At 31.1% G+C, this 12,130-nt stretch overlaps 1 protein-coding gene and 1 pseudogene across 19 annotated transcripts in view; both read right to left on the bottom strand.

Annotated features, from left to right (window-relative positions):
• The window catches only part of Sox6 (SRY-box transcription factor 6), a 570,577-nt gene that overhangs the window by 521,976 nt on the left and 36,471 nt on the right, over positions 1-12,130 (bottom strand). The window lies entirely within an intron of this gene.
• On the bottom strand, positions 3,351-3,653 carry LOC113189958 (ethylmalonyl-CoA decarboxylase pseudogene; annotated as a pseudogene).

The following is a 12,130-nucleotide window of genomic DNA, read 5'->3' as shown; positions in this document are numbered from 1 at the left end:
CACTAAATTTTTGGAGATGCAGTTTCAGTGGTATAGTGCTTGCCTCACATGCATGAGGACCTGGGTTCAATCTCCAGTACCACAAAAACAAAACAAAAGAACGGATTCAATGTAATTCGTACCAAATCCCAATGGTGGTGGTGGGGAAAATATAAATAACAGCAATGTACTGTATAAAAAGCTAAAAGAAGGGATTTTGAAAACTTTTGCCATGAAGAAATGACTTGTTTAAGGAGATAAGTGTGTTTAACCTGATTTGAATATTATGAGATGAACAAATGTATTGAAACATTACATGGTATTCTATTGATATGTACAACTTTTGTTTTCATGTATGAGTTAAAAAATAATTTTTTAAACCCACTGGCCTTTTTGGAAGAAATGGAAAAGCTGATTGTAAAATTTATAGAAAATTGCAAATAGCCCTGAAAAAACAAAACAATCCTAAAGAAGACCTAAACTGTAATTTGACACTTTCTAATCTCAAAATTTGCCACAAAGTTACATAATCAAAAAAATGTAGGACTGACATATAGATCAATGAAACAGTCTAGAAATAAACCAATGCATACATACTATGGTAAAATGATTGTGAACAAAGGTCCCATTCAATGAGGAAAGAACAATCTTTTCAACAAAAGAAAACTGGATGTCCACATGCAAAATATCCTGACTTCATACCTTATACAAAAAAAAACTCAAAATATATCAAAATCCTAAATGTAAAAATTAAAGCTATAGAACTCTTAGGGAAAAAAAGTATATAGGTAAATCTTAGTGGCCTTTGATTTGGCAATGGTTTCTTCGATATAACACCAAAAGCATAAGGAACAAAAGAAAAAGTAACACACTAAGCTTCTTCAAAATTTAAAACTTTTTTGCATCAAAAGATGATACACACACACACACACACAAAATTCCTACAACTCAATAATGAAAATGCGAAAAAAATTGTAGTGGGCAAAAGACTTAGTCATTTCCCAAAGAAAATATACAAATGACTTAGAAGCACATGAAAATGAAAAGATGTTCAACATCATTATTTATTAGGAAAATCCAAGTCAAAACCACAATATCCCTTGAGATAGAAATTGGAACCCTCATGCATTTCTGATGGAAATGTAAAAGATGCATCTGAAAACAATATGGAACTTCCTCAAAAAGTTAAACATGAAACTTTCAGGTGACCCAGTAATTCTATTTCTAGGTATATTCCCAAGAATCAAAGCAGGTGTTCAAACAAAAAGGTATACAAATGTTCATAACAGCACTATTCACAGTAACCAAAAGGTGGAAACAATCCATTTCCAACAACAGACCACTGGATAAACAAAATTGAGGTATACAATGGAATATTATTCATCCATAAGAATAAAGTGCTGTTACATGCAACAATAAGGATGAGCCTAAAAAACATTACATTAATATGAAATAGGCAAAATAAGCAAATTTGTAAAGAGAGAAAGATTCGTTATTGCCAGGGGCTGAAAGGAAGGAAAAATGAAGAGTGACTGCTCTAAAAGTAGAGTTTTTTGTTTTATTAATAAGAAAATCCATTTTTATTGGGCAGTTTTTATATATGGCAAAGTAAAAAACATTGAGTTAACCTGGTTATCCAAAATTCACCTTTGAAAAAAGATAATGTGATACTTTCTTACTATATTTTCTTAAAACAACAGAATCATGTTGAAAGTAGATACGTTATTTTTAATATAATTATTAAATGTGAATTGAATGTTATAATAGCAAATAAAAACAACAATTAAAAGCTGCCAGTACTTTGAAATTATCTTTTACCTCTTGTGATAGGTTAGATTGGGACTTAATTACTTTTAAATTTTTAAAGAAGTGAATTATTGGGATGATCATGGAACTTTGAGTTCTGAATTTTACTATATAGATATCTAGTTATAAAAGAAAAGTTGCTGTGTTTCAGGGAAAAAATAGAAATCTAATGTAAAATGAAAATTTGTGTTTCAGGATGTTTCATAAATCTTTGAGAGTTTCAATTTTAAAACTATCAACAGTACTATGTATTATTAGCTTAGAAAATCCTGAGAAAACAAATAAATGGGCAATTTGAAGGGTAAGTTGATGCTCCTACTTCATGGTTCACACTATTTAGTAGATAATTTAAAATAGAAAACTAATAATTAAACAGATAAAATAAATAAGGTTCCAATTTGTAGTGGGTAGTGGGATGCATTCTTTTTTAAATGAAGGGCTATTTTTCATGACTTTTACTCCAGCTACTTGGAACAAAAGAAAGTGATTGACCATACACACTTTTCCTTATTTTCTTGTCCTATGATCCCTCCCCACTTGTATCTTTAACTGCAAGATTCATTGAGCCATTTTTATAAATTATTCCTAGGTAAGACAGAACAAAATTCTGTAAAAAACAACTCCTGGAATAGGTTTGCATAGACGCTTTTCCTTTTAAAAACTGATTTCTAGGGGCAGGGATATACTCCAGAGGCAGACACAAGGCCCTGAGTTTCATCCTCAGCACTACCAAAAATAAAACAAAAAATGATTTTTGGTTATAGGCCAAGAACATTATACAGGTGAAGGAATTGATAGAAATAACTTTCAAGCAAAAAAGTGTTGCAATTTTAGCCAAATGTTGGTTTAAAAGGGGGGTGGGGGGTGCTGGGGTTGTGGCTTAGTATCAGAGCACTTGTTTTGCACATGTAAGGCACTGGGTTCGATACTAAGCACCAAATAAAAATAAATAAACAAAATAAAGATATTTTGTTCATCTATAAAAATTTTTTTTAAAAAAGTTATACTAGTGAGTTCAGATATTCAAAAATTATTAAAAATAAATCTGGATAGTAGCAGACTTCAAAGTAATTCTATTGATCATAGAATTATAACTTTTATACATATAACTTTCATACATTAAATTTTATACATATAACTTTCATACATATTAATCACTAGAGCTTTACTTATATTTTTTTAAACTATTAAATTTTCCTTTCATAGCAGTAACCTCTAAATTTGTGGTTCCATCTTAAACAGTTTCTAAAAGGTCTCTTTTGTTCTATAATGACACCTCTAAATATGGCTCATTGCCTTAAGAAACAGATTCTTATACAGTTTTAATGACTTCCAGTAGCCCAGTGACAAATGGCATTAGCCATCCTTTTGCCTCTTCTTGAGATTTATTTTCATCTGAATACTGTAAGATCTCTTTAACAACTTATATGTTTAAAATTTTTTTCTAATCAAGTTTGAGGGTTCCACTTATCACTAGGAGCTTGTCTACTGCCAATGATTTCAACTAGCTGGGTAGCACCACCCAACTTAAAATTATGCCCATCTCCTGGGGGACAAATTTGGTCTCACACTGTGGAGTAATCAACCTGAAATCCTATGTAAATTCTGCTCCTTCACCCAATGCCTGACCTTGAACCAGTGCAATAACACTTATTAAAGAAAATATCACAAGCGTATTAAGGTGTTTTTGCATAAACAAAGATAAGGCCAAGTGGAGTTCCTAGTGCTTTCATAGCATTCAGATCAGATCCTGAAGAGAAAGTATGTTTGTGCCACAAGAAAATGAGGCTTTTCTCTTCTGTCCAATTTTCCAATTCAATCACTATTTCCAAAAATAGAAATATCACAACACCTGAGAAGGCATTCATTTTACCAAGATGTTCATAGTAAGAAGGCCAATCCGTTGTCTTCCTTCTGAAGTGTCTATTTCATTTCCTCCTCACAGAAGCCATGAGAATTATTATAAAGTGACAAAATCTTCATTTGATCTAGCAATTGTGTCCTTATAGACAGAGTGAAGGCTTCCCTTCTTTCTCTCTGCAGAATACCTTATTATCACAGTTTTACTGTGGGGGTAGAGAAAGTGTTCTGAAACTAGATAATGGTAGTGGTTGTAAAATATTACAAATGTACTAAATGCCACTGAATTATGCACTTTAAAATTGCTGAAATTGTAAATTTGTGTTATGTGAATATTATCACAATAATTTTTAAAGAGCTTTTTAAAAAAATCTTATAGAAGCAAGAAAATATGACCAATGAACAGGAGAAAAATTAATCAACAGAAACAGACCCAGAAATGAGAGAGATAATAAAATTAGCAGATAAGAATGTTAAAACAGCCATTAAAATGTGTTCCATATATTCAAAAATATAGAGAAAAATATAAATATGTTAAGAAAAGAAATGGAAAATGTAAATTGACACAGAACTTCTAGAAAGGAAGAAAATATTTTCAAAAGTGAGAAACACATTAGATTGGATTAACAGTAGAACTTGAAGATGTAGCAATACAAATGATTATAGCTGAAGCACTACGAGAAAATAAAACAGAGCATCAACATGCACATATGAGACTCAAAATAGATGAGAAAGCAAGCAAAGAATACAGACAAAGCTTTCCAAATTCAAATAAAACAATAAACTCATAGAACCATGAACCTCAAAGTCCAGGCAGAATAAAGAAAGAGAAAACATATTTTTTTTTAAAAAAAAAAAAGAAGACACAGGTAAATAATAATCAAATTATTACAAAAACAGCTATAAACAGAACATCTTAAAAGCAGCCACAGGAGTAGCTAATACATATGACACAGTATACATGGAGCAACAAAAATGAGGATGATAGCAGAGTCTTCATGAGAAGCTATACAAGCCCAAAGAAAATGAAGAAACGTCTTTAAAATACTGAAGAAATAAAAACTACCAACTTAAGATCCTAAACCTGGCAAAAATATCTTTATAACATGAAGACAAAATAAAGATTTTTTCAAACAAATAAAAATATCTTTATAACATGAAGACAAAATAAAGATTTTTTCAAACAAATAAAAATTTTGAGAAATTTCTTGAAAAGCAGACATGTACTACAAGAAATGTTAAAGGAAGTGTTTCTGTAGAAGAAAAATAATACTAAATGAAAATCTGTACCTAACAAAGGTATGAATAATGCTAGAAACAGTGACCATACTGGGAACTCTAATAGAAATTTTCTCAACTTCTAATGTTTTCAAAAGAGAATATAATTATGGAATTTGAAGGTAAATGGATGGAGTTGACAAAATCATGCCAAGTGAAGTAAGCCAATCCCAAAAAACCAAAGGCCCAATGTTCTCTCTGATAAGTGGATGCTGATCCATAATGGAGGCGGGGACGGGAATGGGGAAAATGGAGGGATTTTGATTGGGCAAAGGGGAGGGTGGGAAGAGGAGTGGGAATGGGGGCAGGAAAGATAGTGGAATGAGATGAACATCATTACCCTTGGTACATGTGTGACTACAACTCTACATCTTGTACAACCAGAGAAATGAAAAGTTGTGATCCATTTGTGTACAATGAATTGAAATGCATTTTGCTGTCACGTATAACTAATTTAAAAAAATAAAAATAATTAAAAAAAAGATATTTGTAAACGACTAGAGTTCATTATACAAAAAAAAAGGGAGGGGGAGACTTTAACCCATTACTGATACTATCATACCCATTAAAAATGGAGCTAAAATGAACCATAGGTTAAATATAATTTTTAAAACTATAAAATTTCTAGAAAGAAATGTAGAGAGAAACAGACATTATTACTTTATGTATGTATGTGACTATATAACCAATGTGATTCTACAATATATATACTCATAAAAATGAGAAATTATATCCCATCTATGTATAATACATCAAAGTATATAAGTACATTCTACTGTTATGTATAACTAATTAAAACAAATAAAAATTTTTAAAAAATAAATATATAAGTAAACTAATAAAAAAACTCTCTGGCTTTGGATTACATAAAATATTTCTCAAAACTATATACCGTAAAAGAAAAAAATGGACATCATCAAAATTAAAAAAAATTTTGTTCTTTGAAAGTCACTGTTAAAATGATGGAGGCATTGGAGAAATGCTATTCAAAAGATTAAAAACATGTACCATTATACTTGAAAATTGTATAAAAGGGTAGATTTTTAAAGTGTACTCACCACAAATAAATGATAAGTGTATAGGATAATGTGTATGTTAATTATCTTGATTTAGCCATTCCATAATTCATACAGTTTTCAAAAAGTAAGGTTAAGGATGATTTGGTAAATATCACAGGTCTGTGACAGTCCCATTTTCAGGAAAATTGAAATAGCATTGTATAAAACCTATCCTGAAGGAAATAAAAGTCTTTCATAGATATGAAATTATCTGAGAAGTAACTTCATTTAATATAGAGATCATTTATATAATAATAATTATTAAATTTCATAGTAAAAATAATAATTATTAACATCAGTATCAACAAAAAGATTGAAATCTAGACTTTAAGTCCCAGAATTTATCATCCTCAAAAATATTTTCTTTATCTATCTTTCCTTCTAGTAACTAGTCTAGCTGTGAAAGGAGGACACTTGAAACAGTATCATTTCAAAACTGAAGTTTGTAAATAACTATAATCTAGGACCCACCCTTTGAAAACTGAAGAAGTTTTCAAAGAGACATGGATCCTAGAAACTTTAGTATAAATTAGCACCTGTTTTGGAATAGATCTTAAATGTCCCCAAAGGCCAAGACTTGGTTACCAGCCTATGGTGTTATCAGGAGTGGTAGATCCCTTTGAGAGATGGGGCCTAGTGGAAGGAAGTTAGGTCACTGGGGGCAGCGCCCTTGAAGGGGTTACTGAGACCTTCCACTTCTTCCTCTCTCACTCTTCTTCTCAGTCACCATGGAGAGCAGCTTTGCTCTACTATGTATTCCTTACCTTGATGTCCAGCCAGACCCAAAGCAACAGGGTCAACAGATCTCTAAAACCCTGGGCCAAACTAAGCCTTTCCTCCCATAAATTGATTATTTCAGGTCTTTTGTAACAACAAAAATCTGACCAATACAATATGCCTAACTTCAAACAGAATCATGATAAAATTAACAATAAAGGGCTGGGGATGTGGCTCAAGCGGTAGTGCGCTCGCCTGGCATGTGTGCGGCCCAGGTTCGATCCTCAGCACCACATACCAACAAAGATGTTGTGTCCGCCGAGAACTAAAAAATAAATATTAAAAAAATTCTTTCTCTCTCTCTCTCTCTCTCTCTCTCTCTCTCTCTCTCTCTCTCTCTCTCTCTCTCCCTCTCTCTCCCTCTCTCTCTCCTTCTCTCCTCTCTCACTCTGTCTTTAAAAAAAATAAAAATAAAAAATAAATAAATAAAAAAATAAAATTAACAATAAATTTGTAAAAATTCATAACAACAGAATAAACAAGTTTCATTGCTGACTTACAAACTTTTTCATTCATGTCCTTTATCAGTCCTAAATTTTAACACCATTTTATCAATAACCTTATCTAAAAGATGAAAAATACAACTATTTTCTGTCAGTGGAGTAACTAGTGAATATCTTTAACTCTTAAAAATGTTATATGCAACTTTAGTATTGCTATATCCCAATACTAGCCAACAAAAAATGATTTACAAGGAAAAAGTAAAGCCACTGTGAACAAAAAAGCAAATAAAAGTGTTTAAACCCCTTTAGTAACAGGTTTCTCAAAGTTAATGATCAGGGTTAAAAAGATTACATATTCCTGTTAGTTATTGGTCTGCAGGGAGCCATACATGAGGCAAAAAAAAACAAACAAACAACAGAATAACTTTGTCCAATCAATTTAGGATTATTTTCTCCTTTCTTCCCATTCTATTTTCCTTTTCTCTTTCAACAACAGTTGAATATCTACTATGTGCCAGGTATAGTACTACATTCAGGGTCAGAACAGTTAAGAAGACATAATACCTGCCTTCATTTTGTTCACATTTGATTTTATTTAAAAGCAGTAACTGCAGAAGCTAATCAGTGCTTGGTTGAAGTCTTTATAATGATTTCCCTCCAAATAACCTAAAACTATCCTTATTCTCTTAACAATTGAACTGTATCATAAATGTTAAGGATTTCTGAAAATATGAAGCAATCATAAACATTCACTTCCTTTTGTGTTTCTGCTAGTTCCTATAAACCATTAGAATTAAAACTAAATCTTTCAAGAAAGAGGTCAGTCTGAACTATTTCAATAAATCCTACATATGATGAAAATAGGAAGGAGGAGAGAAAGATGAGCGAAGAAAAAAACCTGCCAAAATTCAGCAGTTGTATCTTTTTAAAATCAGTTGTTCTGCACGTAGTGATATAATGATGGGGGGGGGGAAGTAATTATAATTAGGTATCTATTTTGAATCCTCTCTCCATAGTATCAGTATTGAATATCATTTGATTTTGGCAAAAGATAAGGTCATTGACTGCTTAAAAGATGTACAGGACTACTTTTCTGACTGTTTCACAGGGAAATATCTAAAACAGAAAACATCTCCATCTCAATCACCTACTAACCAGTGAAATAATTTGCAAAATTCACAACTAAAAATAAATAAACAAGTAAACAAACAAATAGAATCTATGATCTCAATAACATTTAAAAATTCAACAATCTGAAAGGAGAAGAATTTTTAAATTTACACATTAGAAACTTGACAAAGCTAGGAAAACTTATTAAATCTTTCAGTGTGTACATTTATTGAATCTAAATTACCACTAATTAGCTGATCATCTACCAAGATAACTATAATTATTTCTTTTTTAAAATTATTTTTGCTCAGGTATGATGGGTAATTTAAGCATTTAAGTGTTTCTTAAATAAAATATGTTATTATAATTATTATTACATATAAAGTCTTAACACATAAAAATTTTTACCAAAGAACTTCATCTCTCAGAAAATTAAATCACTTTAAAAAGTAGAGATATGATGAAAATATTAATAAGCAAAAATGCTTTCTACTACATGCCTTTGAATAGTTAGGTAAAATTATTAACAAGTTCATATTCACCAATAGTCTAATAATATGTTTTGGTAATTCTATATCCATGAATTTTTTAAATATAAATACTTCTCAAGATTCTGAACATGATATCTTGATTGTAAAAAAATTACATACCACTTCTGGGTTTTTATGTTTGTAATTTTATGTAAAAGAAAAGACAATAAAAGCTTATCATAGTTGATTCAGAATGAGAACTTAAAAGAATACCCTATCTCTTTATTATCTCTACCTCAAGCATCTAACAAAAGGTCCTTAAATGAATATATAATCATCACTAGAAACAGATCACTTGTAATAAGTTCAAATAGCCACAATGGCTGGAGATAAGTCAATTATCAAAAATTCATTACAGCTATATCTTAAGAAAGGAAAAAATCAAAAGCACTGGTATTACACATTCTCAAACCAAGACAATCTTCTGACCATCAATTAAATCTGGCTTAAATAAATGGAAATATGGCTGAAAACCATAGTAAATGGTTAAATGCATGCTATCTAACTAGTTTTTCTCTCAGAAAACATCACATTTTACACACTTTCTCTTACTAAAAGTACTTTATGATTTCTTTTGGCCCAAGTATTTAAATACAATTAAAGGTTAATTATAGCATCCTTTTTGTAGGTATGGTTCAAATATAATCACTGAATTATATACAGAAGTGAGCATAAAAACATAAGTTTTTAACTTCAGACCAATATCTGTGACATTTCTGTCACATTTAATGTTGATTAAAATATTTAATGTTTCAGATTAATGAAATACCCAGAATTCAACTCATGTAATATGGTTTTGTTTTCAGCAAAAAACATTTTATCCTGATCACAAATTTGCTTTTATTCAAATTGCTGCTGATGTTTAAACATTATTGTTCTTCGGCTGTTTTAATGAAAAGCATAATGTATAGAATGCATACAAATTTTATTCTGTAAACCAATAATATAATAATTTAAAGGCCTCAGCTAAGAGTACTTTTGAGATCAAGTTAGGTAACTTCATACCAGTTCATACCAGGAATTTCTGACTTTACTCTCTGACTTTTCTTTCTTTTTATTTTATTTTTTTATTTTATTTATTTATTTATTTATTTATTTATTTTTTGGTGGTGCTGAGGATTGAAGCTAGGGCCTTGTGTATGTGATGCAAGCACTCTACCAACTAAGCTATATCCCCAGTCCATCATTATTCTTACTTACTATAATCTAACTACTACATATAATTTTTCAGTCAAATGTTTTCCAGGCTTCCAAATCCCAGAACTTCTGATAATATTCTCAAAATGCAATGTTTCTCTTTAGCCTCATTAAATAACCTGTTCACACTAGTAAATATAACTATCATTTTTCATAAAATTTCATCTTTCCATTCCAACTTCCCTTAAATACTGGACAATGTTATCATCAGGCATGTCAAAGTGTCCTGAGTGTAATTAAGTTTGTGTATATACATCCACGTGAAGTGTAAAGACAGGCAAAGTACGGTATATGTATTGCATATGCCAAATTTCTTAAACCCTGATTCTTTTCCAATTTATCTACATTTCTTTTTCTCTCTACTTCACACCCTAAATTCCCCTCTGGAAAATTTACTACTCATTAAATGTATCTAGTAAACCCATTTCCACATCCAGATTTTTTCTGGACTGTACACCAGCCTGGAATATCCCTGGAATATTTTTGTCTCAGCCTGCTTCCTTTCCTTTCCCTTCTTGTGTGAAACTTCTTATGACTTAAACATACATCTTTCAATCTCCAACCAAGAATTAATCTAAACATAAAATTCCATGACTCTTTAACTTACCATTCTGTAATTACCCTTGGCTTACATATAGTTCTCTTAGATATCCATTTCAAATATCCTCATTTCCCACCTGAAAATGTTACAGTTGTTATTATAAGTTATAATATTAGCACTACTATCATTATTTTATTGATTATAATCAAAATATCAATAATATTATCATCATCATCTTTAGCTATTAAAAGTCATGGAAGTATTTTCTGCTTTATGTATCACAAGAAATATTCCCTTTGCAGATCAAAGTATCATCTTATATTTTGGGTGATAAGGATATCTGATAAGCAGTTCTAGAGCTAAATCATAAGGACTTATTAAGGCCAACTTGGTGACATAATTAGCTCAGTCAACTAAAGACCCCTGTTAAATTTCAGTTGCTAACTCTGTCCTTCAAAATCAAACCACAATTTCAAAACTTAGCCAACATCTAAGATTTTATTTTACACAAAATTTTCAACTATCAAGAAACTCTGAAAATACTCCTGACTTAACTAGATATTTTGACATCATGTAAATGACCTCTAGAACTAAGGCAGGAAGAAACATCCTGGAAGAATAGTTTCCTAAGCAGTAGTTATAAAAGAACTTGGACAGTTTTATAAAGTGTGTGCTGGCAAAAAATTTAAGATATTAAATAATTTATTCTCAATTCTCCAATCCACTGTCTTCATAAACCAATTGTCTTGGGATTCACCTAGAAAACTTCCCTACTACCACCTGGAAAATTTTAAAGCTTTTATCTGCTAAATATTCTCCAGAGAGACATGATCTCTCTTTCTGTGCCTGTTCTATAAGAGATGCCAGGAATCAGTTCTCATATTACTCAAGTCCTATTGACTAAGGTCTAAGTGGGAAGGATAACTTACAAAAATAAAGCAATTTGGAGCTGGGGTTGTGACTCAATGGCAGAGCATTTGCCTAGCATGTGAGAGGCACTGGGTTCTATTCTCAGCACCACATATAAATAAATAAAATAAAAGTCCATTGACAACTAAAAAATATATTTCTTAAAAAAAGCCATTCACTGTGAATTACAACTCTGCAACTAACAATTTAGTCAGGTTTCTAGTACATCCTTTTGAGAATTTCTGCCCAAAGCAGAAACCTAATTTCACTGTGTCTGTTCTTTGGCAAGACTTGCAACATTGTGAAGATGAAGGGGTTACCTCTGGTAAACTGAGAAGGTAAGGATAAGGCCCTTATTTTTCTACTATGATCAGACCAGTACTTTAATTCAGGGATTGAATGAACTAGTTGTGAAACTTAACCCTTACAACCAAACTAGCCTGCTTAGCAATACAGTAAGTGTACCCTCTTCTGATTTTCCATATGGAGCGCCAATTTAAAAAATGAGAATTCTCAGCTAAATAGCAGCTTTTTCTTTCAAAGTAAAAAACAAAGCCACTCTCAGAGTGCTTACATTTGTGATACATCTGTAAAAAGTGATTTTTTAGCATCAGAAAGCATTTTAATTGTAGTAAACTGAAC

This window comes from Urocitellus parryii, chromosome 4 (genome assembly GCF_045843805.1).
Source record: "Urocitellus parryii isolate mUroPar1 chromosome 4, mUroPar1.hap1, whole genome shotgun sequence".
In the NCBI taxonomy this organism is placed as follows: Eukaryota; Metazoa; Chordata; class Mammalia; order Rodentia; family Sciuridae; genus Urocitellus; species Urocitellus parryii.
This window is presented reverse-complemented; position numbering and strand designations above follow the sequence as displayed.